The following is a 23198-nucleotide window of genomic DNA, read 5'->3' as shown; positions in this document are numbered from 1 at the left end:
AAATGGAGACCCAGTGGTAACCATGGAGAGTTCTTTTAGTAAAAGCAGACAGCAATGAAAACATATATACTGTAAGGGAATATCCTATAAACTATGAGAGGTGTCCATGAAGTTCGATAAGGGTACTTCCTATGTAGTACCTCACATATAGGGGCATCGAGGGAAGAAAAAAAATTGCTTGTGGCATTATAAAGGGGGGGGGGGGGGGCAATGCTATGGAATAGGGAGCTTGAAAATTCTGGCTGATCTTTTAAAAACTTATTCTAGCAGCAATACCAGATGAGGGAATAACCTTTTAATAAGAAGCATAGCATCACTGTTCTATGGGCCACTTAGTTACAAACAGACACTTTACAATATAGAATTGAGTACAGGATTCTGTACAGTATTTCCTACAGTATTTTTCAGTGATTAACTCTGAGAGCTGGGATGATATACCATCTGAGGTTTCCTCTGATGCTGAATCAATTTTCTGCTGCTCTTATTTTATTGTTATAGTTACTTGTTCTGAATAACCTCTGAAAGTTTATCACCATATATGAAACTGTTCCTTCATTAGTGTCTGACAATCCACAGGGACATTTTCATGGAAACTTCTACATCTTGACCTGCACATTTTCTAGGATTTGAGCAAACTTACTGACTGCCTGTGAGCAAAAATCTCTCCTTCTGGGGGGTTTTGGGGGGGGGGGGGTGGGGGGGTGGAATTATTTATCTGTACAGTCAGCAGTGAGTGTACCCCTAAGCTATAATAAAACTGTTGAAACCAAGTGTTCAGTAACTTCCCATCAAGAAACATTTTCTAAACCTGTCTCTTTATAGTTTTCTGTGGTTTGAATTATCATTTGTTAAATATATTATGACATACTATTTACCACAGACGATGGCTTTGAGACCTTTTTATGGCTATGTCCCCTAGAAATTTCATAAATAAATCACTGAAAACTAGACATCCCTCTAGCTGTATTTTATGTCTTCTGCATGATATCTGCTTTGATTAGGATGAGACCAGGATTATTAATGTTGCTTTGTCACCTGCTAAGGGATGTGATGTGTTGAAGCAGGATTTGGACACTGCTTCTTCTTAACATGTGTGGCTTGTAGACCATAAAGCTGTTATCCCAGATGGGGGGGGAGGAGGAAGGGAAGAAAAAAAAAGGGGGGGTGGGTAAGGTGCTTATTATTCTAGACAGTTGAACAGATTGAAGATTCTTGGTTCATCTGAAGACCTCAATTGAACTCTCCCCAAACAGGAAAAGGAATGAAATGCTGCTTGACTATGTTTTTTTCTGCATTGTATTTTGACATTGATTTGAACTGAAATTTCATCTTGACCAAAAGTCAACGTCCTTAATATTCATATTTCTTTAGTGGCTCAGGTCTGTATGCTCAAGGATTTGCTGATAATGCAGCAGTATTTTGAAAAAGTTGGTGGTTTTGCTTGATTGCTTACCAAAAGTAAATCTAAGAGAATTGGTCTATTACTGGATGTGTATCTCAGTTAGTGAGAGAGGCAGATGGTCAGCACTTCTAATTGTTGAACCATACAAATAAAGAAAGCACCTTATACTGGCTCATGCAGGCTTTTGAAAAGAAAAATAAAAAATTGCCTCATTCTGAGCAGCTTGTTTCATATCTTACTGCTTCTCCTTCAGGCATCATTCATTTAATAATGCAGCCTTATCTTACAACACGTATAAGCATATATCTAATTGGACCTTAATTGTTGATTTGGCATGATACTTCATGTGGATAGGCCCAAAGGATGTGGGTTTAAATCTTGTTGCTGGAGTGCATGTGAACTCAAAAGAAGTAAGGCTCAGAACAAATGCCTGTGCTTACTGCCTTGCCACACTGGGACCAATTGCTGTCACACTGTCCTGTAAAATGCATTCCCTGTTCTGATTTTGGGTGAATTCAATATGATGCCTTTTGTACAGTTTTTGTCACATTCATTTTGTGAACAGAAGAAAGATTTTTAATCTGAATTGCCTTTTTTGTCCTACCTCCACTAAATAACCAGATGGTAATAAACCTGTTCAGATGTTATATTTACTTTTGTCATAAAAATTAGATGGGATTCTTCCCTTCCAGAACTATTTTTTAATCATGCATCATTCTCTTGGACCTCTTTGGCCATATATATATATATTATATATATATATATACATATATATATATATATATATATATATATATATACTCTTTACTAGTATTCATATATATGCATTTCATATGTACTGAAATAGATATTTTTAAGTTGTTCGAATTCTTGTTGCATTAAAATTTTTTATTCTTTTTTTCACCTGTAAATTGAGGAAGTTCTTTTTTGCAAATCAGCTTGTTACTGTTACAATACAATCAGTATTGTCATTTTATATATTTCAGCAGAAGGCTTACCAATGTACTTTGGGTTGCAATGTACTGAGGCCAGCCATCCATTTATGAAATGCCCTCCTGGCATTTAGAAGCAATATCCATTCTGCAAGAGCAACAATGTGTGAAAACCTGTAGGAAGTAACATAAATAATGGTTTATCCAGTTGAAATGTGGAGCCATTGGTTTGTAAATGGCACAGATGTAACTCACATGCTGCAATTTGGACGCTACTCTGTCATAAAACCATCTGACTTTTGCCATGTCTAAGACATATCACATCATGTATCACCTACTTCATACTCTATAGCTGTTGGTTCATTTTTGTTGATCTCTGGGAAATTAGTTACTAGATCTAATGCCTTCATTAAATTAAATAAATTCTGAAGCCGAAGTAGAACATCTCTATTGCATCTCTGTCTTGGGCTTTCTTAGTTGCCTCTCAAATAGTGAATATCCTATTTATTCCTAATTAAAAATAGGTGATGTGTATTTGCATTAACCTTTGCTTATTCTGCCATTTGCACAAGTAAATTAGTGGCACTGAGACGATAACCTTTCTTAAACAATGTAGCCAACCAATCTCCTAGAACCATACAGTAAAAAACTGAAAAAGGTGTTTGTGGAAACTTGATGAGATTTTGAAACCTAACAGTAGAGAATGAAATTTTTTGCGTGTGTGCTGTGGAATAATTTGTCTTGTAATTTAGTTTTAATTCACATTTTCACAATTAATTAAACATCAACCTAATCATTATACACATAAAGCATTTAAATTGATGTATGAAGAATGATGGGGAATGAATAATGCTTTGAAGATCCATTTCAAATTAGTTGTTTGATTAATGAATATTCCACAAGGGCATTTGTGTGATGACCTCTGTTGATGACTTAAGGAAAGGCATGTCTGTTTAGATAATGAGGAGACAACATGAGTGAGAGTTATCTCTGTGAATAAGCAGTGTAGAATTACGAGGATTAATCTATACAAAGCATATTACTCTTTTGCATTGCTTGTAAGAGATAACATAGAACTGTAAGTTCAGTAAATAAGTCTGGCATTTGAAGATGCTGCTTAGTGATAAAATGTGCTGACTGTACATGCTGCTTGTCTTTCTCTGGGTATGGAGGACCATGGTGGAAAGCTGTTCTCTCTTCCCAAAACGGTTATAGTCCTTCACAGCACCTGACACTGATTTCTTGCATGAAAAATCAGCAAAATGTTTCACACTGCAGCTCATTCACTTCTCATTGTGTCTCTAATTAGCAAGACGAATCGTCAACGGTTTACTTGGTAACCTTACTTAACAGATTTGATTTCCAGCTGTTTTATTTAAGCAGTGTACAAAATGTATGTACAAAAATAATAGTAATCTTATATCTTATCAGGGAATACTGTATAATCAGAAGAAAGATAGAAAACTTCCCATACACTGGCTGATTTAGAGCAGAGAAAATGTTTGTTTCAGATACCTTCTTTCACTTTTTTCCCGTTCCTCTGAGTCCCTTTATTCCAATATTTTTCTTCTCTTAGTTGCAGTCTCAGCGAAATGGAAACAAAATTCTAACATTTCCTCTTGACCCAGAAAGTCAAGGACCAGCCAGGTTTTCTTTTGCTTTCCCTGGATGTAGAGGCAAGAGGCAGCACAGAAAAGCACCCTAACTCTGCTGGGTAAGACATTTCAAATATGCTATCACATGTAACTTTTTTTCCTAGATTCTGTGCGATTTCAAGGGATTTCTGCAAAATATGGGTACTGGAAGAGCAAAATTTCCCATTTCCCCAGCCTACGTGCTATTAAAAATAATTAGAAGATAAATTAAAGCAGACTTGAAGTAAGGGCTAATGAAGTGACAATGCTCAAATAAATTTTGAGTTAGAGACTATCAGCACACAGCTGTCAATCACAGTATTTACACAATAGAAATCAGAATCATGCCCTGTGTGATGTGCTCCAATAGCCTCCTTTGGAAAGGCACTATTTAAACCACAGTATAAGGCCACAAATAGTAGTACTTAAAATACAGAACACCTTTGCATTCATCAATGGATAAGCGTGATTTGAAGTTTGTACCTCTAAAAGTGACCTCTTTGAGATTTGTCATTAATTTTTGCTATGTTTTTTAAGTTTCGTTGTTGATAAAACTAACTCTCTCTTTTGATTGCGATGAGAAAGTGAGAATGACAGGAAAACACATTTATTAATAAGTTCTTTTTGCATCAAACTTTGAATCAATAGGTGCAGACGAGGCTGAACTTGCACAGAACATTAAGCTCTGGCCAGGGAAAACTTTAAAAATAATAAAGTTATCCCTGCCCATGGCCTGTGGGTTGGAAAACTTGGAGATCTTTCAGGTAACTTTCAACCCAGGCTGTTCTGTAAACTTATGATGAAAATTTAGAAAGTTGCTACATTGTGGAAGTTAGAAAAGCTACCTGTAGTGAGAAGCCAGAAGGTTAGGCAAGGGAAATATCTTTATTCGTGTGTAATGCCTAACAACTCTGTCTAGTGTAGTGCATAGCCTCTCATGCGGTATTGATTACACTAGAAGTAATCACTATTTTTATAAAATACCTTTAAAACCCTCTTACAATTAGCTCATTTCTAATGATACACGTAGCCTAAAGAAAAATAAATCCTAAGGGAGAAACAAGGACTATTCTGCCTCAGAAAAAGAGAAAGCAAGTGCTTCCCTCCGAGTTTTCAGCTCCTCCAGGAACTCCAGTGTTCAGGGATTTGTACTTGTCTTTGCTTGTGCTATCGTTGAAGTGAAAGGAAAGCAATTGTTTACCTCTAAGCTTCTTATCTTGTGAAAAATATATGCTGGAGCATATGTGTGTGTGCATGCATAGATTCAAGGCTAGCACCACAAAAGAGGAACTACCCTTTAACCAGAAATTTTTCTAAAATTGCAACACATACCACCAAACCACTAAATGCTTTTATATAGCCCTGATAGAAGATCAATTGAAAGATCAGTTGGAAGTTTTCAGCTGAGTGCCCTGTGCAAATTGTCCTCCCAGGGCAGAGCTCCAGTGGGAGTGGTCAGAGAAACTCATGTCAGCTCAGTCAGCAGTCAGGGTAGCAGTAGGCTGGCATTAACATGCCTTCACTAAAGGGTGAAACTCTCTGCAGTTTCTTTACCACCCGTGCATCTAATTCCACCCCCCCCCCCCCCCATTCAAGCTTCTCCTCATTAGTGTTCTAGAAAGAAAAAACCTTTCTGTGAAAATGAAATGTTGAAACTCTACTTCTAGATGTATACAGTTCCACCCTTACATTTTCAGTGTTGAAAACTGGTTGTTACATCTACAGCCGAACCCTTCAAATCCTGAGTTTATTGAAAGAAAAGGGAACAATTTTGAAACTGTGCTGAAAAGGAAAAAAATCCCGAGAGGAAAATATTCAATGGTAAGGTATCCAGCCGTGCAAAGCTGTTTGGAGGGGAGAGCTGCTGCCTTTATTCTTGAATGGCACAATTCAGAGAGCTTTCAGAGCAATAAAAGCACACCTTTGGCAATCATGGAGAATGATTTCTGCACACAAGTCTTGCAATGTAAAGGTATGTGCAATGGACCTTGAGCTTGTTTACCTGGTCCACCTTGAGGGATCTGGGCTGCTGTTTATGCATCACTGTCACGGTTCTCCAAATTGAGCCACAGAAGCCATTCATTTCCAAAGAGCCAGGTGGTTTAACACCTGCCTGAAGGGCCAGATATGATCTCCTTCTGCACTTTGAAGGGCCAGAAGTATAAACTACTTCTGTACTTTGCAGACCCTGGTACAAAAAGATTTTTATCTTACCATGCAGGTGGATTCCTAAATTCTCTTCCAAACTTTGCCTGCATTTTCAGGTTTAACCAAAGATAATATATCAAAATGAAATTCAGTGAAGTGATGGCTTTACTGGGCTTTATCTCATTTAGAAAACAGTGTGGACCGTGAGGTATGAAGTCTGTCTGTTATCAGTCTCAGAAGAGAATGAACTGCAGCTCCTGTGAATCACTGTGGCAGCTTCAGGAAAGATAAATGTTGAACCATTCTGAGTCAAGATATTTTAATTGTATTTAGTAAACTAAATTAGTCCTGCATGGATCAATCCAACCTAAGCCAATCTGTTTCATTTTCGTTTTTCACATTAGAAATTGAAACATGACAGAAAAATTCAGTTCTCACAAATTTGCTTCCTATTAAAAGTCTTGCTCTCAAATTCTCTATTAAATTCTCAACTGACATGTAATATTTACTTTTTCCTGCTCGTGGATGAAAACCAACTTCCTTCAAGGTTACTGTTTGCAAAATCCTTTTGCTGGACGGAAGGCATGCAAAGATCAAAGCTCTCCCTGAACTGCCTGGTTTCATCAGGGAAAGGTGCTTCTTCAGCTCATCAAAACATACACTCTAAAACCAGGCAAACATCTCCGAATAAATAAGGTATAATAATTTCACTCCAAGGGGCAGGTTTGGGGTTGTAGCCATTCTGCCATGAACATGGACAGCTTTAGTCAGCTTGGACAGTGAGTTAATTGTCTTTGCTTCTGTCTGTGGTAAAATGAGCCATTTTGCAGAATCACAAGCCAGTAAATTCAACAGCAGGAAGGGAGAGAGAGAGAGCGAGAGAGAGGGCATTGTGGAGTCATTTCACAAGGACCAGTAGCTACTGCTTGCTGGTGAGAGCCATTCCAGACCTTATGCTTGTAATTGACACTCTAAGATGCTTTTGCTTTTTATGTTTCCAAGTGAGCCATTCAGCTAGCATTAATTTCCTTCAATGGCAATAAAGGTGAAATCTCTCCAAAAATAATTCTGTTCTTGTGCATTGGGATATGATCCCTAAGTAAACAGACTCTAATTAATGGCAGAGAACATCCCATCAGCCAGCAGCCCTCCCTCGCTCTGTGTGGCTACGCTGAATCCACGGTGCTTTAAAAACAGCTCCTTTCATCCTGCTGCCCAACACCCCTCTCTGCAGTGAGACGCAATGGTTTTGAGAGATGTGATACAAAAATAGCACCTAAGCAGCTGTAGAGAGCCAGCCTGCTGTTCTGTCGGAAAGGAGAAAATCTTTCCGTTTGTTTTGTGGAGGTTCATACAGTGGTGGTATTTCCATCAGTTTTAAAAAGCCTCATCTTTTTTTGTGTCCATATTGAGAGGTGATAGTCTCCAGCAAATGTGGTATGCCTATCATTGTCAGCTTCGTCTAGGAGTTATTCTCACCACAAGTCAGGGCATAGAAATGTTTTGATGACTCACAGGTTAGGTGAAAAAGGGTTGTACTTTTCATCAGCTGTCGCCTGCCTCTGTCTCACGTTGGTGCTGGGGTGACCAATGAGACACCAAAAGGGTCATTTTAGGCCTCAACATTTTTTGGCAGCAGCTTGCTCTTGGCCTGAGGTATCCCACTTCTTTTCCTCCACAGCATGTCTGAAAGTTGGGCAGTGGAGACACTGATGTTTCTGAGTGTTTTCTCACTGCTTGTGGCTATTTCAAATTAGTTCTCTGTACTGGTAATAATTCTAAATTGATGAGTGGCTGCCTGCTAGAGCACTGCTTAGTGCCTGCAACTTGCCTTGTGAAGTGTTGCAGTCTCCTCCCCGTCCATGCTGAAGGGACCAAGTCATGCAAGCTCCCTTCTGTCCTGGAGGACCCATGTAATGCAAGGGAAAGGGCTTTGGGAAGGGTGCTTCATTCATGAAGGCTTTAACACCTCTCCTCTGTTCCCTCTGCAAGGGCACCTCATTGACAACCTGCATGTCCTACCTGCTGGTGAGATTGATCTTTGCCCTGTGTCAGAAAGATGCTTAATGATCATTCAGGTTAATTTCCAAATGTCTTTGTGATATCTTTTAGAGAGGAAGATGAATGGTGGGTTTATTTGCACAATATTTTACTGGGTTTTGTGAGAGATTTGTTTTGGTGGTGGATCAAGGCAGTGCAGTAATGTTTGACAGCAGCTATGATCTCATTGATGCTGCTGACCAGATGGGAGGATGGTTGCTTCTGGTGACTTGCCTGAGCACGTGCTAGATCTCCCTTCTCAAAAAGCAATAGAGGTGCTAGTGCTAAGTGGAGCTTTGCACATCGACGAGTTGCTTGCTGAGAAACGAAAGGAAAGAGACAGAACTTCATTTAGAGAGAGGAGGATAAAGATTGAGTAGATGACAGGCAGGGTGCTGTGGGCACAGGGTGCTGAACAACGCTTTGGTGGGCACATCAGCACAAGCAGCAGCTGCCCTTGCTGCTGGCTCTTGTCCTGTGTTTCGTGCTTCTCTCCTCATCCTACAGCCCTATGCTCGCACAGCTGTTTTATTCTAGGAAAGAAGTGAAGCAGGCAGAAAAGTAAATATTCTTGATTATTTTCTTCCAGAGGATATTCTTCAGCTGAGTCAAGTTCCTCCAGCCTACCTAACCACATGGACACAAATGCAGCAGAAGCACAGCAGAAGGGAGACACACTGATTCACAGGCAGGAGCAAACCAGGTGAGACAGATGGATGGGGTAGGAACTGGTTGGAGCAGATCTGCTTCTAAATGCCCCATCACTTCAGTCCTTGTGACATCATGGAACTGCTCTGTCTTTTAATTAATGTGCAAAAACCTGCAAGGCATAAATTATGCCAAGTAATTAACTGGATTTCTGGGAAGAAGCCCCTATAATTTTTTTAAAAAGTTTTAGTCATATAGTCAGAGGAACATGTACTCATAGCTTTGGATCTCCTGTGTCTTTTTCCAGCAAAGAATCAATATGGGTTTTCAAAGAAACTGGCAACTCGTTGCTTGTAAAATTGTTTCAGTGCAGTTCTTGCCCTGCTTGACTATTACGAGGAAAGAAGATATGCAATCACCACACTCTGTTAACTGGGGAAATTCCTTGGAGCTGCTGGCAGGTTTCTGGTCTGATTACCACAGTGACTTAGGAAGCTCATCCCATAGCTGCAGTATGGTTACTGGTCAGAGGTCTGGGAGCTGAGAGGAAAACCTGAGAACTCCTTATTCCTAGGCCAGGCCAGAAATCATTAACTGGGACTGTCTAAACCAAAAGCCAAATATTAAATGAAAGCAAACCATAAAAATGACTCTTTCCCACTTTATACAGAAGGCTGCAGAGGAGTTTAAAGGTTCCATCACAGATGGCATAATTACTACATGGCAAAATCAACCAAAATTGTGGCTCTAATATCTGAGATATAATCGAGATTTGGCCTACTTGTTGCATATTTCATTTTACAGGCAGGAGTTATGGGTTTATGTACTGGAACTCTCTTTATAACAGCTTATCAAAAGTGCTTCTCATGAACATATGTTTTCCCAGGGTTGTGTTTTCCAAGCATGCTGAACGATTTAGTAATACTGGCTAACGATGCAAAATGGTTTTCAATAGCAATTTTAGTGGCTAAATGAATCACACTTAGATAAGGGAAATCTGAAACATTCCATATTATGCAAAACTCCTAAATGACCTATCCAACATATCTCTGAGGAGAAGTTAACACAGGGTGGTTCATGGAACTGGAAAAATAAAGTATTTTCTGCTTTACAAATGGTTGGGATTTTAAAGTGAACTCTAACATGAAATGCCAAGTATTTTCTTTATGCTTGTTATCTTTGGTAAGATTCATGTCCATCTTTGGAGATGAACTCTTTTCTTCCATTTTTGCATGAAATATGCTGAGATACGGGTTTATTGTAATTTGTTCTCTTTTACCTGTGATTTCTGCATCTTTTCCCCTTTTTTTCTTTCTTACTAGCTATTAATAAACTGAGAAAACCAGAAAAATACAAGTGCTGTGACTTGAAAAGCAAATGATGTAATGCATATTTTACCCTATTTTATTCTACACGCCTATCAAGTGAAGTATTTCCTCCAAAAGAGTTTTTCAAATCAGCTTAGAAAATATGTGAAGATTTCTTACATAGTTTTGGACATGCCAGAGTTGATTAACAAATTCATTCATATTTGTACAACTAAAATCAGATTACTGTAAAGCCTAGAGAAAAGAAAAATGCAATTAGCCAAGTTTCATGCTGTGATTTTTTTCTCAGAAAATTATTTGCACTATTCACATGCTTTTTATTTTTCTTAGAGCCCTATCCAAAAGATGTGATCTACTTGCTTGTTTGAGAGAACAAGAAAAAAAATCAGGGAGAGCAAAACAATGGAAAATCTGTTTGATCTAATGAAAGGCAACCTGTTCAGAAAAATGACTGTTACTCTTGAGACACTAATCACTAAAGATGTCCAAGGTTTGTGAATTTTATTCAGTATTCCAGGATCACGAGATTACATTTCTAGAAGTGGTGCCTGGAAAAGCACTTTATTAAGGAAGTGTGTACTATTCACTATAGCACTTGGTAGAATTTTATATTGCAAAACACTTCTTAACTTTTAAATAAATTTTATCCCTGGTGACAAGTTAATAGATATCACACTAGGCTATTTGCTAGAAATTGATTTATGTTGGTAGTAGACAGAAACAGTAGCTTTCTTATTCTGAGAGAAAATCGGGAGTGGGATGTGGAGGGGGAAGTAGAAGAAATATGAATTTTATGGTGATATTAATTAGAAAAATATTATAGCACCAGGGTCACACAAAAGGGGTGAAGCATTGTTTTACTTTATGACAGAAAGATTGATAGATTCCACCTAGGATTTGTGGCAAGAGCCCATTTTAAATTTCCATAAATGACAAATAAAAATTACAGCTGGAAACAATATTTTTATGCAAACTGGTCTGCACAATCAGGATTTTTTTTTCTCAGTTATTTCATACTTTCAGATGACAGATATGTTCCTATTTAGGGACTCGCCATATTTTCAAAACCCTCTCTGCTGAGACATGAAAAACCTATCGATAGAATATAGAACTTAATGATTCTGTGAGAATAAGTTATCCTCAATGCATATAATGAGAAAAATAGAAAGCTTGAACATTGACTTATTTCAATTATCTCTTTACTTTTCAGACACTGAAACATGAAGTTTAGGACCAGCAGCACCTAGAATCTGTTATCTCAGTAGGCTGGAAGCATACCTGGGGACTCCACTGAAGTGTAAAGGAACATTATGGGTTGGCACAATAACTGATAGAAGATTACAGACTCAGATTAAATTACTGCCAGCCAAAACCAGTTAAAAATGCACAAGAAATTAATTTACAGAAAAATCGGTCTTGAAATGTTCTCAAGAAACGCTAATTTAAGGGATCCATTGCTTTGAAGAAATGGTGTTACATGAAACTCAGAATTTCAAAGTTCTTCATAACCTGTCATGTCTAAAATGATTTGCAAATTACAACCCTTCATACCTCTCCTTTCTTTTGGGTTCACTGAGAAGCATGGTGCAAGGGTGGAGGTCTGCATCAAGGCAAGGCGTGCATACTTATTGTGTTTGGGAAGTAAAAAAACCTAGAAATCTGAGCCCTGCACCTAGGCATTTCATTTTATACTGTCAGATATTAAATCTGACTGCCAGGTAAGCCAACAAATGCCAGCAAACACCTTCATGACAGCAAAATTCAGCAAACTCTTTATTTTTGTGGGCTTCAAATATTTATTTATTTTTTTTCTCTCTCTCTCTCAAGGCTGCAACTTGCTTTACTCCAACCATGAGAAACCATGCCCAGGTCCTTGTTTCATCTGGGGTAACTCTGTGTGCCTTAATAAGGCTCCTGCCTGCTTCCATCAGCTGCAGGCTGAAATTTGCTGTTTTCCTCCCAGATACCTTTTATTTATCAAGTCTTCTGCAGGTTAAATGTTCATCATGCGGAAAGGAACGCCCCTTGATTTTGTGAAATTTGATATTATGACATTAACATGCTTTCTCTTTATTATTTTAATACCTGAAAGACAGAAACTTAAAAAACAGGTTATTGCAATGAATCTGTATCAATATATGTACAGAGAAAATGTTACCTTTGAACATTGGAACAGAAACTGAGAGTGTAGAGTATATTTTAATGTAAATCTAGTGATTAATTCTAAAATCAGCAGTTAAATATGTTTCTTAAGAAACAGATTTACAAAATCATTAACAGCTAATTATGCAGTGTTTATATTCTTATTCTTTTAAACAAATTGTCATCTCTAAATATTTTTTTTTAAGTCTCAAAGTAGCAGCTGTCTAAAAAGAAGAAATACATTTGCCTTGAAATTAATCCTGGGCACAGCAAACATTAGAAAAAGATAAAAACTCAGATTGTATCCTCTCTCTCTATTTTTTTCCACTCTGAAATTGTACAAATGACATTACAACATCTCAGAGTGTTTTTTATAAATAATTTTCACTTTACTTTGGATATTTGCACATTAATAACTTGGGGATTTTGTCATTTTCAGTGTACTCTTCTTTCATGAACACTCTGTGATTATTCATAATGAGCTGACGGTGTCTTTGAAAGTACTGCAGACTGTGCAAGTAAGATTAAAAAGTCACTGTGCAAGCGACTGCAAATGAAAGACCTCATTAATCAACTAAATTCCATTTAAATATTAGCATTAGAAACTTCAGTATGTCATGATTATATGTTTAACCCCTTGAAGCCATGCCCCTCTAAGTCCCACCCTGGAATCTGTGTGAGAGCATAACAGAGAGAATCTGTATCCTGAGTTAACAAAATGTGTGCTCCAGACCACGTGTGGAGCCCAAGTCTCATCCTGGATGCATTCTCAGACCTCTCTCTGCACTTCAAGTACTGTTTGAGCACTGATGAGAGACACATCTCCTGTTCTAGAGCATTTGGATGGGTTTAGGAAACTGCTGATTCTCCAGCAAAAAGGATATTTTTGTAGTTAATGGTGATGGATTTTTGTGTTATGAAGTCAGCCCAGTAATGCTGACTGCATTTGCATTTCTCTGTGTGAATGTGTGTATTAGTATGCCATTTTAAAATTCGTTGAAGGAATATTCAAAATGTTATAAGCTGTACCACTTTTCTCTGAGGAAGTTACAGAAGTATCTGCCGCAGACCATGGTTAAAGTTGGGGCACATTTGTGCATTTTTAACCATTCAGTCCCTGTTAATTCCAAAGTGTGTATTTTTGGACCATATTCTGGAAACACTATAAGTGACAGGGAAAATAACCTGAAACTCTGCATCTCTCAATTCAGTTTCATCAGGAAATATAAGCATAAGCCACAACGTTTCTTAATTGCAAATTATAATAGGCTCTCAGCAGACATTGCTGCTTACTTTTTTTAAAAGAAAGCAAACCTGCTGTAAGCATAAAAATAAAGCAAAACAAAGCTAAAATGGAATTAAAAACTAAACAGACAAAACATAAATAAACACCTCCTCCCAAAAGAAATCTCTCAGAGGTCATTGACCTCATAACTTGATTTGTGCTCAGCTGGGGCTCTGAGGAAAGAACGAAGACCCGAAACAGTGCCAGGATAAAAGAACATTTGCTGTTGGTTAGGCAGCCACTGACAGCAGCATGGCACTGGGTTAGACTCAGATCTAAGTGTGCAAAGCTGTGGCTTCCCTAAAGACCTGAGTACCTTTGAGGGCTGAAAGCTAATGTGATCCTTGTGTGTATTATAGGACGTGCATTTCATATATGCTAAAATAAAATTTGTATTCCATTGTGATCCCAAGGCGCTGTTTGTAAGTTAGAATCTCTCAAAATCTTTATTTATACTAACTTCACCTGGATTCCACAGCTGAGAAGGGTTGGGGCAGAGAAGTCCATGGGGCTGAAGCAACTCATATTGGGTTCCTCTGGCCCAGGAGTAGGTGGGAGCTGGGACACACAGTGTCCTCAAACCCTCCCCACGGGAGCATGTGCACCTGCATCACCTACACAGTGTCATTTCCTCCTCCTCATTAGCTTCCCACGATATGAGACAACAGAATTGTCCATGAGGACAGGCGACTTGTGCTTGATTTATTGTCGCTGATGCTGACACAAGTAATAAATTCAAGAGAAGATGAATATTGCCTAACAAGAATGAGTCAAATAACACCTGCCTTCCTGGGCAAAGGAGCACTTATTTTCTTCTACTCCACTGACAGCACATTCACTGACCTTTACAGGAATAGTGAAAACTGCACACATGCCAATATTTAAGAAATTAATGCCTTTTTATATCCTGTCTCTAAACAAACATAACGGAAAGTGCAGGTTCTGCGCTCTGGCACTTATTATATGGCAAAAAATATGATTAACTCTCCTACCAACAAAGGGTAGAAATCTTACTTACTTACTTCATAAAAAATCTAAGGACATCTTATAATGATGTAGAAGATGCATTAATTCTGAAATGTTGATGAATATTTTGAAATGCTGTGTTGAATAAGTGATTTTTGTTGCAGCCAGTGGCAACATAAGTTTCCGTCCACATATTAAGTATAAACTGTGATTCTTCCAAGTGAATGGTATCAAGATTTCAATTTGAAGAGCAATTTGCATCTTAAAACCAATATTGCTCATTGGGCATAGTTGATAATATCTTTCTGCCTATTCAGATACTTTCTGGGTTTCAAGACTGGAAATAATTGCTGGAAATGTATGTCTTTCCCTGACCTTACAGCTGGACATCCTCTTATATGAAAATATATATTTCTTTTCCTCCAAAAGGCCTGCAGAGACAGTCCTATCTCCACGCCAGAGATCCAAAACTCAAGCTGGGGAGATCTTGAGCCTCCTTCCTTCGATGGACTCCCTTTGAGTGGCAAGCTGCAGCAGAAGACCTCTGGAGATCCCTTCCAGATTCTTTGGTCTGTGAGTCCCTGAACCACTGTATGCTTACTTGGTGGTTCATGCACATGACTTGTGTGAGTTGTGCGAATCGTGTGATTTCTGAAGGAGCTAAAGGGCTAATAGGTGATGCAAAGGGTTGGGAGAAGAAGCCAAGGGAACAAATTGCCTTGCATTATGGCTGTCAGAATTTCAGAACATCTCACTGAGCAACAGTGCTGTATACGAAGCTCCCTTCAGAGTGCTGTTGGTGGAGAGTACTCATCTTCCGGATTGGTGTTACTGAGAGCTTGGTGGAGGAGCAGCAGCAGAGAGTCTGAATAGATACCAGATATTCCCAAGAGCAGTCTTTCCAGGAGGGAGATAACCAGCATATCACACAGCCACCTTGTGGGCTGATCTTCCTGCTGAGTCCCAAAGCAGAAGGAAAGTGAAGGCAGAAAAATCACCAAGATTTCTTTCTTTCTCCCCGTCTCAACTGCACCATGCCTGCTGTATTAAAGAACATGATATGCTTCAGCCATTTAAAGACAACCTAGTAATTTTATTTCCTATTATAGGGACTAAGTGTCTACTAAAAGCATTTATTAAATGCAGAATGTGATTTAGTTGGCATTTTTTACCTTCTAGTGTATAGGACAATATAACTATAGTCATGTACAAGCATTTAAGCAATTAGCACTCAGTAAGTTTTAAAATATTTGGGCTCAAGGTAGAAATGACAGCATAAAGGCATTCAGGTATCTGTACCAAGCAGATCTCTAAGTTCTTTTTACTGTTTAATGCTAAAAGAACACAAATTGGCATAAATCTCTGTAGCTGGGCACCTCTCTCTTTCAGTTGTGAGACCCTGGGATACCTAGAATACCAAAATGTGAAGAAATGAACAGCCGAACTCTCCAGTCCCAGTAGACTGGAGATGAGCAGGTCTTCACACAGCCACAGCTGCACAACAGGGCATGTGCTTCTGTATTTAACACTTTGGGACTGACCAAACCTGGAGTCTGATGGACTGCTCTGTAGATGAGTCTAGAAGTTCTTTGTTCTAATTTTTGCTGCACTGTTTGGTCTGCTTCTATTATAGCAGCCTAATATGATAACCCATAATGTTTGAGTCACCCAATAGTTTCTCCCAAATTAAGAAAAGGAGAAAAAGAGCGTAAAATATTTGTAATATAAAACTGCACATCAAGTTATAAATAAATTCAGTTTGAGATGAAGTCAGATGTCCTCAATTTTCTTTTGTAGTTGTGGAAATTTTGGTGTGACTCTGACAGAGATCATAGCCCGTGGGTTTCTGAGCAGGAGGCTGATAACACTGTAAGTTGTGATTGTGGGACCGAGATAGGAATATCCTTCAGAGTGTGAGTAATATACAAAAATGTTTTCTACAATGACCAAATATTATTTTTCATCAGCCCCCTAAAAAGTTTCAACCTGCCCTGATTTTTTCCATTGAATCTATTAGAACTGGATTAAACTACAGGGGAGATGAGAACATAAATTTGATTCCTTTCATTCCATGTAATATTAGGGTTTGTATTCTTTCAAGCTGTAATAACCTCTAGACTTCAGCAAAATTGAAAACCTTTAAATAGCCTTTCACAACCTTTCAGTGTAGTAATGAAGTTTTAAGTGCTCACTGGGGATTTTCAGTTCAGAAAAATCTAAGCAGCAGTAGATATTAAAATCTAATGTTTACTTCAACTCTTTTAAAACCTAATGGGTTTTTCTGACAGTGTAATTTTTAAAAGGTTGGGTTTCATTTATTGATATAGTATACTCACCCTGGAAATCTTTCTTCTTTAAAAACTCTGGTGGGAACCTTATACTTTGTTGGAGCACCTGAAAGCCAGCTAGAACAGGGAAGAGGTAAACTTGCCAAGACCTGACTAGAACAACAAGCAAGTTAAAAAAAACCCAAACCCACAACTCATGATTTAAACACCACAGGAGGCAAAAAACAAATTAAGGATGCAGATTCCCTGTGCACATAATTACAAGTATGTGAGTCACTGGAGTCAGCACGGCTGCTCATCTGCCTAAAGACCTGTAGAGGACAAAAGTGTCTGACTGCACTTGACTGAGGGAGTAGCTAAGCAGATTTTATTTATTTATTTGTTTATTTCTTCATTTCTTCATTTATTTATTTATTAAGCTGTTGCTCAAGGGGGTAGCAGTGGGGAGAGAAAATTGCAGGGTGAATTTACACTGATTAAAGAAACAGTCTGTGCACGCAGGCATTTCTGATGCACAGTGTGGGACTGCAAGGGTTCTGGGGTTTTGTGCTGCTAAATTAGTGGTGAAAAGAGGATCTGAATTTCTTTGAGACAGTAACAGTGTAAGTCCCAGAGGGATATTTTTCATTGGTGTATTGCTCTATATACAATGTTTTATACATATCTATTTTTATTATGCATACAAACAGTTATTAGTACTTGCTGGGAACATATAGTGAGGTGACTTGTAGGCTTGCTTCCTGTTATAATAATCCATTCAGATGGCACTTAGATATCTTTTGTTGATAGTTTTTCATCTTCTTAAATAATAAAATGAAAGCAGAAGGAAGTACAGAAACAAGAAAATAAGAAAATGATCGAAAACTTCTGTATGTGACAGATAAAAGTCCAGTGCTTCTAAAGCAAAAATGTACAGCACATTTTCAATAAGAAGATAAGTATGTAGGAGGGAGAGGATTTGCTTGTGAATATCTCTTAAACACATAAACATATGCAAATGAAAATAAACAGGTCCCAGCATAGATATAGATGTAACAGCAAAACATCCCATGTCTGGTTTCCAATTTCTAGCTAATTTTAACTCATCAGTGTGTGCTTAACTTGAAGAGCATGTTTATATCTATTGGTTAAGCAAAATGCTGTTGGGTTAACTACCACTGCAGTGTCCCAAGCTGCCTACTGAATTCTCTGTTCATCCATCCAGGAAAGTTTTATCTTCACTGGGAAAGGAGCTTCCTCACTTGTCTGTGCTTCTCTCCTTTAGCCCTCAGACTGTACTTCATGGAGAAGTGCAAAGGAGAGTCACAGACTGATGCCTGGAAATTAAGAGTTAAAAACAATTACCAAAGAACATGAAGGCCTGTGGTCAGTGCCTTGCTGTTCCAGTTTTGGGCAGGCATCCTTCCTCTGCCAGCAGTCCTGGTTCAACAGCAGCACAGTATTAACACATTAGAGAATGTCAGCTGTTGAGCAATGTACAATGGCACAACTCTTCAGTCTTCCCAAGCTGAAAGAGCCTTTGGATAAAGGGAAAAGCTAAGAAGCCAGAGAAGTGCTCACAATATGGGAAGTAAAGCCTTAGAGAGACAAAACATATAGTGAAAGAGGTTTGAGAGGGACATTTGTGGTTCAGAAAAAGCAGTCATAAGAACATTGCAGAGAAATATACTTAATTAGAAAGTTTAGGGGACTGAAATGTGGGATTTTCCATTTCACTTGTCATGCGATGCTCAGTATTAAATATTCCAGTTAATGGACATATTTTCAAGGAGCCATATGAGCACCTTTCATGGGTTTGGCTCTGGCTGCTGCTTCTGGGAGGGACACAAAGCCTTCCTCCTTGTCTCCAGATATATGCACTTTCTGACCATGTGAATGTAGCTTTCTGCAGCACATAAGGTATAGAAATGCAGTGCCAGCAGAGTACTTGCTTTTCATTTTGCAGTCAAAAGTCCCATTCATATTTCTTTCCTGTAGATTTATTTAAATCAGTCTTGGGCAGATAGGAGATGGAAGAAAACAAAAGGTTAGGAGCAAGAGGGAATGCTGACAGAGAAGAAAAGCAGGTTAGAAAGAATAATTGAGACCTAGAAAGAAAAAATGACAAATGCATTACCCAGACCTCTGTCTCACACAGTAAAAGAAGGAAGCAGGGAAATGAACAAAAGGGAAAATTCAGTGCAAAGAAATGATAGTCTAGGGATATGAACAGCTCAGAACAGCTGTGAACACATGCTGGGCCAGCTCCTTCACTTGGTGTAACTACTGATTTAGTAGTTATCTGGAAGTGGCTTTGTCAGAGTGGGCACGTGTGTCTGACCCACAGAGGGGAACAAAGACAGGTATACTTCTACAGTAGGTCCCGCTCTTTCCTTCAGCTATTTGAAGCCCATTTTTTGGGAAATCTTTGTGCCTCTGCCGTTGCCCACTGGCCCCCAGCCTTATGCTTGGGTGGAGCAAAGCATGAAATTCAGGTAGACCAAAATGAAAGCACCAGGCAGCACAGTGGCAAATGAAAACACTGCTGATGGACACAGGCTAATGGACTTCAGAGAGAATAATCTGAGTTTTCATGCACGTTGCTGTTTTGAAATTATCTGCTAACCACCAAGGAAAAAGGCTAGGATGTCACTGTGGACAGGTCACTCTAAACCTCTGCTTAATGTGCAAATGAGAAACAGTCGATTAAGAAGTTGCCCAGTTAAACTGTTTTTAAATAAACTGGCTACAGAATAATACTGAAAACATCACCTCTGCCATGATTCAGAAAGACTCCCATCTCCCTTCAGCTCCATGCTTTTTTCAGCCAAAGCAATTCTGATTTGGAAAGAAGTTACAAGAGGGAAGGTCTTCAAATGACAGATTCCTGGCACAGTTTAAGATAGAGTAAGATTTCAGGGCAACCAGATGATCGTACAAGGTCCCTTCCAACATGAGCTGTTCTATGTGCCTATGATTTTGAAATGAGAAGAGGCTGAAAAGTATTGGGAGTGTTATGTGCATAGGGCATTGCCCAGCAGAGGTACTTTACTCCTGTGTCCCTTTTTAGTTTGATGACATATGTGAGAGGACAAAGATGAAAAAAAAATGAACTTTAAAAAAAATAAAATAAAAAAGCGTAGCCAGTTTATCCAGTTGATAAAGATAATTCAAGTTCCTGGGAGCAGATACAAGAATAGAAAATTTTCAGGGGCAATGAAAGCCTCCATGCTATCTTCAGATAGAATACTTTTGTTCATAGCTATTGTTTGTGATTATAAAAACTGAAGTTGATAGGCATGAACTAATTGCTAGGTGTATGTCTCCATTGCAGAAAGATGTGCTGTGCAGATATGTTTGAATTAACTGAGAAAGAGGTGATACACGCCCTGTGACTCCTGGCACATGAAATTTGTGTGTTAAAGTTTGGGAAAGTCTCCATGGCACTTCTACTTTAAAACTGACAGTGCAAGTTAGGAACTTCTCTTGTCAGGGATTAGCTCATAAGTCTTGCACTCTTCTCTGGCTTTAGAATCACATGAAAAGACAGACTGAGTTCAAGATCATCCTAGTCTGTTCTTCCTCAACAGAGCTGGACCAAAAAAGTCATTTGTTCTCATGTACTTTTGTCTGTATTAAGACCAAAGAATAGACATTCCACAGCCTACCTATTCACCACTGTCACTGCTCTCTTTGGTTTTAAAAACAGCCATTTTTTTCATTATTCTAATTGTCTCTTTCAGTCTCATGAAGTGGTTTATTGCAGAATATTCTTATTTCTCTTTCAAGATGTTCTCCAATGGCATACAGATTTATTCAGTTTCTTCAAAATTCAGCATACAATTTTAGTTGGAGATTTTCCAGTGATGGATGATTACTTTTTTGAGCATAACTCTATGCTTTTTGACCTCTCATCACAGCATTTTTGAAGCAACAGTGATTTCTTAATTCACATTAGTGAGGTGCATGCTTTTAAATTTTTACACTGTTCTATCATGTAGGTGGCTAATGGAAACATCACAGAGGAGCAGGCTCAGGTGTAATGCACTGCAGAGCCATGTTTGATATAGTCCTCTGTTTGATAATCAACAACCAGTACCTACATTTAAACTTTTCCAGCAGTTTCACCACCCTGAAAAAAATTCCCTCAGGAAACTTTTCCTTAGTTTTCTCCTAGATGGTGTCAAAAGCCTTATTGAAGAGGTGGTATTTGACATCTGCTATAACTTACATATCTACTCATCAGTTTCCTGTCACAGGAAGAAATCAGACTGTTTTGGTGTGATTATTCCCAACAAGTCAACCCAGACTGTTGTTGATCTTGTCTTCATTTCAGGGCTTATGGACAGTCCTTTGTTTAATTGCGTGTTTCAGTGTTTTTTAGAGGAATTGAAATTGGCTAGTAATTCTTCATTTTCCCCTGTATAAATACCAGCTTTCAGTTAGCCCTTGCCAGTTTTCCAATATCTCACTAGTCACTCACGAATCCTCAAAGACAGTGGGTAATGATTCTGACTTTGCTTCAGCCAGGTATTTAAAAACAATAACTGAACAAATTGGTTTTTATCTTCCTATCTGCATTAACCTGAGATATTATCCCACTGCCATTGGTGTTATTGGCTGCCACATTGTGGCTGGCCTCTAGTAAAGAGATGCAAAAAAGCAGTAAACTTGGATCTTCTCATCACTACCTGTTGCTATTTCCTTTTTGATTTGTGTTCCAACATTTTTTTTTCATCTCCTAGTATAACTAATACTCTTGAATGATTTCTAATTATGTACCATGTCACTTCGTTGTTGTAGCTTGTTTTATGCATTTGTGAGCCTGTCATCTTTGGCTGTTTCTGGAATACTGTCTGTAAGCAAATGTAATTTTTGCCTCCTGTATGTCTTCCAATATTTTTGCTATGTGAAAAGATTACTGTTTAGTGAACTCTTTCTCTCTTATTTTCTCCTTATTATAGATTGCATTTATGTTCTAAGTGCAGTCAAATCAGGGAACTGCTATTTCTCCTCCAAAGTTTTTCCCTTTCTTCTTCATTCCTGAAGATCTGACCAGAAAATTTTTGGATGTTATCCCTATCTTGCAGTCCATTGGTTTCTGTTTTGCTGTTCTTTCTCCATAGTGATGTTCATTTGAGATATGTTCTATATGCAGGTTTTCCAATTACTCATGTCATTAGAATCAAATAACAGAATATTGGGGTTTTTTTGTGGAGGTTTCTCTGCCATCTGCATTTAATGATTGTTGACAGAACATCTGAGGGAGAATGGGATTCTGTGTCCCAGTATATCCAGTTTCAATTAATTACATATGTAACTGAACTGCTTGGGTGCCACTAAGTCCTCTCATTTAAACGGTTCTGGCTATAAAATTATCTTCTTCTAGATCATCCTGTTTTGCTGAAGTTTTATAGATTCCCTACCACATGTATTTCCTCTCCTCATTACTTAAGAGGTCATTAGCTTCTCAAAAGTCCTCTCCTGGGATCTCAGGGCAAATAAATATGTCCTTAATATTTAAAATATCAGATTATTCCTTTCTCCTCTATCTGCACTTCTAGAGAAAGTTTTGTATCACTTCCTCTGCTGGTTCTGAGAAAGTGGTTGGATTGAGCTTCTACACCATGTAAGCAGTAATTTTGATCATGTTTGAAGACTTCGGTCCAACTTGTTTATTCCACTGTGTTTATTCCACTGTAGCTTTTTGTTGTGTCCCCTGCCCAGTTGTTGTTGTCGAGCAGGGGAAAGTTCCAAGGTTTGTGAGTGCTGGCCTTTCAGGCACTCAGCTTCATGGTTTCTCACAGAAGCCTGTAGTTTCCAGCCAGCATAAAAAGACCAGGAGAGCAGCTCAGACTTTTTCCACAGGCTTTATTATCGTCCGTGAAGGGGTCAGGCTACAAATGCAAAGATGGGGGGTCACACATGTACTTTTATAGGGTTTGGGGAATCACAAGTAAACCAATGGAAAACAGGGTTAACACATTTTGGCCAACTACATTATCTTTCTTTGTTTGGGACAACCAATTGTAAAGAACCAAACCTAACCAATAATATTCTAAAAAGATAAGAAGAAGAGCTTGCATTTTTCTAACATGAGTCATTCTAAACAAATAGTTTTTCCTATCTCAAAGAGGGTTCCAGGGGGCTGTCACAGCAGAGGGATTCATCTCCTCTGCATTCCACATACTTGGTATGCAGATGTCAAAGGTAATCACTGAATTTGATACATTTTTCTCTTCCCAATGTTTGTGGCTTGACCAAATAACTCCTGCTAATGCTTGTGCATTGTGACTTGTTTACTTTGTCACCTCTCCCTTTCAGGACAGCTCACATGGGCTTCAGTGGCTCATATGCAAAAATTGATCTCTGGTGGATTAGAGGAGCCACTGGTGTGACCCATATG

This window comes from Cinclus cinclus, chromosome 4, assembly GCF_963662255.1.
Source record: "Cinclus cinclus chromosome 4, bCinCin1.1, whole genome shotgun sequence".
NCBI classification, from domain to species: Eukaryota; Metazoa; Chordata; class Aves; order Passeriformes; family Cinclidae; genus Cinclus; species Cinclus cinclus.
The sequence above is the reverse complement of the archived record's forward strand: the minus strand, read 5'-3'. Positions refer to the sequence as shown.